General features: G+C 41.2%; 2 pseudogenes; both read left to right on the plus strand.

Annotated features, from left to right (window-relative positions):
* Nucleotides 1-441: 441 nt before the first annotated feature.
* Nucleotides 442-1077, plus strand: LOC134462973 (transcription factor HES-4-A-like; annotated as a pseudogene).
* A 3924-nt stretch (nt 1078-5001) lies between these two features.
* LOC134462974 (transcription factor HES-1-like) lies at nt 5002-5637 on the plus strand (annotated as a pseudogene).
* The last annotated feature ends 315 nt before the right edge of the window (nt 5638-5952 follow it).

A 5952-nucleotide genomic window follows, 5' to 3' on the forward strand; every position in this document is an offset into this window, starting at 1 on the left:
ATCAATTTTACATATTTTATACCATCTGTTATTTATCAAGACTGTGATGCAAAAGAATTTCAATTGACCTTATTTACCAATAGTATTTATATATCAGGGTATAATTTTCAGAAGTGTGTGCAGTAGTGAGAATGGCATGTGCCATAACTTGTGTGGGCATGTCTGACCCCAGCATCAGGCAGCACAAGTCTTCCCTCAGGGTCAGCCGTTTCCCACATTTACACAGTAGCTCTGTGGGTCTCTTTCTCCATCACCCCAACCCATCACCTGTTCCCCTGAGGTTTGACCATTGTCCCACAGCAATGGGAGGATCCAACATGTGGCAGCTCCACACTCCTCATTGTCCTCTGCAGCTCAGCCATTGGCTACTGACTGTGAGAAAATCCAACCAGCCCAGGACCCACACATTCACATGGAGATTTGGGAGTATAAATAGGGGACATGAAGCCAGTGCTGATCAGATTCACTCTACAGAGAGATCTACTACAGCTGCAGCGATGGCTCCAACAATCACCACTACAGCAGACCATCCAAAAGACTACATGAGTCTTTCCCACAAGGTAAATAGTAGAACTTTGACCTTTCTTAAACTTGATATAATTTTGTTGTATATTTTACCCTGAAATAGTTGACTGAACATATGTATTAATGGTGCCTTCTTCATCTTTGCAGCTGAGAAAACCAATTGTGGAGAAGTTGCGTAGAGATCGCATCAACAACTGCATTGAGGAACTGAAGGCTCTCCTGGGTCCACAGCTCCTGAAACAGCAGCCCGAGTCCAAGCTGGAGAAAGCCGACATCCTGGAGATGACCATTTGCCTGCTGAAACAACTCCAGAAAAAGACTTCGTCCTCCCTTGATGTGGGATTTCCCACCCAAGAGGTTGCCAATTCCCTGTCAAAGGATGGAGCTCAGACACACTCCCATGGAGCTGTGCTGAACCACTTGCAGACCCTGAAGATGTCCTCCAAAGAAGCCATGGAGGATTCAGTCCTGTCCCAGACCAGAGTGTTTGACCTGCACACGCTGGGCAAAGAGAACATTCCAACCAGGAGCTCCCCCTGGAGGCCTTGGTAGAACACTACAGTGAAGTTCACATTGAACTCATCAAGACCTTCTCTCTTCAAAAGATGAACTTTGTTGATTCCTGCAAATGCAGCAGTTATTTCCACTTTTCAATGAAAAAGAAGCTTATGTTTCCAGATTGAAACTTGAAAGCTGAGCTGATAATAGTCAGCTATATTGTTTCCTCCCAACATGTTGCCATGCAATATGAAGATGATCTTACATTGCTATGCAATATCAAGACCTTCCCTCTTCAAAAGATGAACTTTGTTGATTGCAGCAGTTATTTCCACTTTTCAATGAAAAGAAGTTTAATATGTTTCTAGATGGAAACTTGCAAAGCAGAGCTGATAATAGTCAGCCATATTGTTTACTTTATGAGGCCGTGATACGCTATGTACAGTGACGTTGAAACTGAACTTATGAAGACCTTTCTCACTCAAAAGATGAACCTTGTTGATTCCTGTGAATGAGTTATGTCTCCTTTTCAATGAAAAGAAGTTTAATACGTTTCCAGATGGGAACTTGCAAAGCAGAGCTGATAATAGTCAGCCATATTGTTTACGTCCTCCATGTTGCTATGCAATATCAAAATGATCTTCATACATTGTTGCTATTCAATATCAAGATAGTTGTTTTTATGAAACTTTTTTATGGTTGTATGAAAAATGTTCCTAATTAAGGAATACAAATTTAATTGTCATGATTTTACATGATAATCGTTTTATATTGACTGTATCTATGAACACATGTTATGTATTGGGTTTTTTATGCTTCAATTTTGAAGGAAAATTTTGTGTCGAAAGAGACATCATTTGTAATGATAGCATATCTGGTATCAAGATATATTACGCTTTCTTAATATTTAAGAAGACAAAATGTAAAGTCATTTTAAAGACTGCTACTTTTCGAAAAATGCTTTGATGTTGTAAGTAACAATGAAAAGCTTCTGCGTATATGAAGCTCCCAGTGTCTTTCATAAAGACATGTTGATTTGTTTCTGTGAAGAGACTACTGAACTAATGTCAACGCAATTGTTCTGCTTTTGAAGAACATGTTCACTCATGCTAAATGCTTGTTTCACCTAAGCAAAAAAATATTGTTTGCTTCACTGAAGCAGGAGATTGAATAAAACCCCGTTCTCAACACACCACATTTGACTTTGTTCTTCTTACTGTAATTTCCCAATCAAAACACCTTTTCAGAAATACTCTGAAATGTGAAAACAGCTGACAGCTACTCATATGCTACTCTTTCTCACTCTGAGGGATTGTCAACAAAATTAAAATACCTGGCGAAATAATAAAGAGTGGCATAGGGACATGATAGGTGTAATGGGATTTTGACTGCTGGTAAGAAGAAGATTCAGCATCTTCTGTTGGTAAAATTATGGTACTGAATGAAAAATCTTATTTTTCCTCACCTATGCAAAGCTCTATGCCAGCTAGCCAGGCATGTGGCACCTGGTGCCTCAACCCTGTTTTATTTAATTCCACTGAAGGATGGACTATATTACTGTAAAAAGCTATAGACCTCTGACGCTTACACACACACACACACACACACACACACACACACACACACACACACACACACACACACACACACACACACACACACACACACACACACACACACACACACACACAAACTTTTGCATTTTACTGAAAGTATGTCAAGTTTAAATAGACAGTGTGAGAATTTCCAATATCATTGCAGTAATGATTTTCGTCCGTCCAGTGGTTGGCCTGAAACTGGACACCTCCCCACTGCACTCCAAGTCAGCTGGGCAGCAGGGGGAGATGGGACTCCCTGACTAATGTGGGGAGTGATGAGACACACTCCTATTGTTGCTCCATTGAAGACAAGTGAATGGAGAGAGTGTGGGAAAGCGCGCTGGACTCTCTCACAGACCTCTGGGGGTCAATGGATGCAGACACCTAAGCCATTAGGGCAAGGAAATAAAATATTCACAGTTACATAAAATATAAAATACCTACAGCTACATACACTATTATTTTACAACAGAAACCTATGAGCTATAAAGCAGAGCTTAAAATAAGTATTTTTAATTTTTAACAAGTTCACTATCCTTGCCGTCTTAAGCTCCAAGAGACGAATGAAACCATCCAAACACATGCTTTAAATGTGTTGCCATGAGAGTATAGTATGTTAACATGTAATTGTGGAGGACTGTTGAAATTGCTTGCAATTTCTGGTTAGCTCCAAAGATGTACACTTCCCTAGTCCACAAGGATTTCTATGAATGGGCAGAGTGTGGAAGCCCACGAGAGGAGGATTCCAGTTCTAGCATCCACATCACCACTGGGGATTCCACAGATATAGACAACTGGGGAAAGACACATGCCTCTTCAAAGTTGCTACCTATACCATTTATGCTACAGCATTGAATGAAATCCAAAGACGGCACGGTTAAAGCAATGTTATCAGGGCTACAGCCAACATGCCCAAGTTTTCTTTGACAGGTGCAGGAAGAGCTTAAGTCATAAAGGGTCTATAGGTAGCAGTACAGTATAGCCTACAACAAGATATTCAACTCGTGTCAGTTTATATTCAAAAATAGAATCTGTAGTCAGACTTGTTTCCCTCCATTTTTGATGGTGATCATAATCATAACAGATATGTGGAATAGTTTCGGAAGAGTAGTTGAAACACATGTGCAAGTTCAGTTCATTAGAAAGGAATATATTTATCTGAAGGTAGGTCTAATGGTAATTTATTGGAAAACTACGTAGAAGGTTTTACATTTTAAAACACTTACATTTCCATTTCCTATTATTTTGCGTCTTATCTCCTATTTCTCTTCTTTAAGGAAAAAAAAAAATACAAAGGAAGGATTTGAAAAGGCCAGTGTGATCTAAGGTTTTGAACTGTCTCCAAATTGTTACTATTATTTATCAAGGCTAAAAGTTTGCCACCAGTGACATATTTGCGTGAAGCCTTCATTAGACATGGCTCCCCTATGTCCTGCCATGATCAAGGCACACTTCTATTGTTCACTGGAGGCTCTTGTCAATGGGATGAGTGTGGGAAAGCCCAGAGAGGAGACTCTCAGTTGTTTTAGCACACGCATTAATAGTTCCACCACAGAATGTGACCCATACCCAGGGGAAAAGGCACGCGTTGCTATAATGACAGTGACTTTGTGTGACGTTACACATTTTCACATTTTGCATTCTGATTTAGGCCTTACAATGTGAACAGAGAGAGGGTCTTATCACCTATGCAATGGCTAGATGCAATCAAAAATGAGTTTCATGACATCATGGAAATCATTTCCACGTTCAAAATAAAATTGGTACATGTATAGAATATTCAAACTGCATGTGAGGAAACGTGTGGGAAACCATGTTGGCCTCTTTACCTGCAGAAAGAGAAAGGCTGACCGCTGTTACATTTGAACACCCCACACGTATGGAGAGAGCTTTCCCTCCATTTCTTTCTACTGCACATAGCACTGCAAAGGTGTTCATTTTACAGATTTTATATCATCTATTATTTATTAAGCCTGTGATGCACATGAATATGAACTAACCTTCTTGGCCAAATGTATTTAAGGATGACATCACGGTATACTTTTCAGAAGTGTGTGTGCAGTAGTGAGTATGGCATGTGCCATAACTTGTGTGGGTATGTCTGACCCCAGCATCAGGCAGCACAAGTCTTCTCTCAGGGTCAGCCATTTCCCACATCCGCACAGTGGCTCTGTGGGTCTCTTTCTCCATCACCCCAACCCAGCACCTGTTCCCCTGAGGTTTGACCATTGTCCCCCAGCAATGGGAGGATCCCGCATGTGGCAGCTCCACACTCCTCATTGTCCTCTGCAGCTCAGCCATTTGCTACTGACTGTGAGAAAATCCAACCAGCCCAAGACCCACACATTCACATGGAGATTTGGGAGTATAAATAGGGGACATGAAGCCAGTGCTGATCAGATTCACTCTACAGAGAGATCTACTACAGCTGCAGCTATGGCTCCAACAATCACCACTACAGCAGACCACCCAAAGGACTACATGAGTCTTTCCCACAAGGTAAATAGTAGAACTTTGACCTTTCTTGAACTTGATATCATTTTGTTGTATATTTTACCCTGAAATAGTTGACTGAACATATGTATTAATGGTGCCTTCTTTATCTTTGCAGCTAAGAAAACCAATTGTGGAGAAGTTGCGTAGAGATCGCATCAACAACTGCATTGAGGAACTGAAGGCTCTCCTGGGTCCACAGCTCCTGAACCAGCAGCCCGAGACCAAGCTGGAGAAAGCCGACATCCTTGAGATGACCGTTTGCCTGCTGAAACAACTCCAGAAAAAGACTTTGTCCTCCCTTAATGTGGGATTTCCCACCCAAGAGGTTGCCAATTCCCTGTCAAAGGATGGAGCTCAGACACACTCCCATGGAGCTGTGCTGAACCACTTGCAGACCCTGAAGATGTCCTCCAAAGAAGCCATGGAGGATTCAGTCCTGTCCCAGACCAGAGTGTTTGACCTGCACACGCTGGGCAAAGAGAACATTCCAACCAGGAGCTCCCCCTGGAGGCCTTGGTAGAACACTACAGTGAAGTTCACATTGAACTCATGACCTTCCCTCTTCAAAAGATGAACTTTGTTGAGTCCTGCAAATGCAGCAGTTATTTCCACTTTTCAATGAAAAAGAAGCTTATGTTTCCAGATGGAAACTTGAAAGCAGAGCTGATAATAGTCAGCTATATTGTTTCCTCCCAACATGTTGCCATGCAATATGAAGATGATCTTACATTGCTATGCAATATCAAGACCTTCCCTCTTCAAAAGATGAACTTTGTTGATTCCTGTCAATGCAGCAGTTATTTCCACTTTTCAATGAAAAGAAGTTTAATATGTT

The sequence above is a fragment of the Engraulis encrasicolus genome, chromosome 14 (genome assembly GCF_034702125.1).
Source record: "Engraulis encrasicolus isolate BLACKSEA-1 chromosome 14, IST_EnEncr_1.0, whole genome shotgun sequence".
NCBI classification, from domain to species: Eukaryota; Metazoa; Chordata; class Actinopteri; order Clupeiformes; family Engraulidae; genus Engraulis; species Engraulis encrasicolus.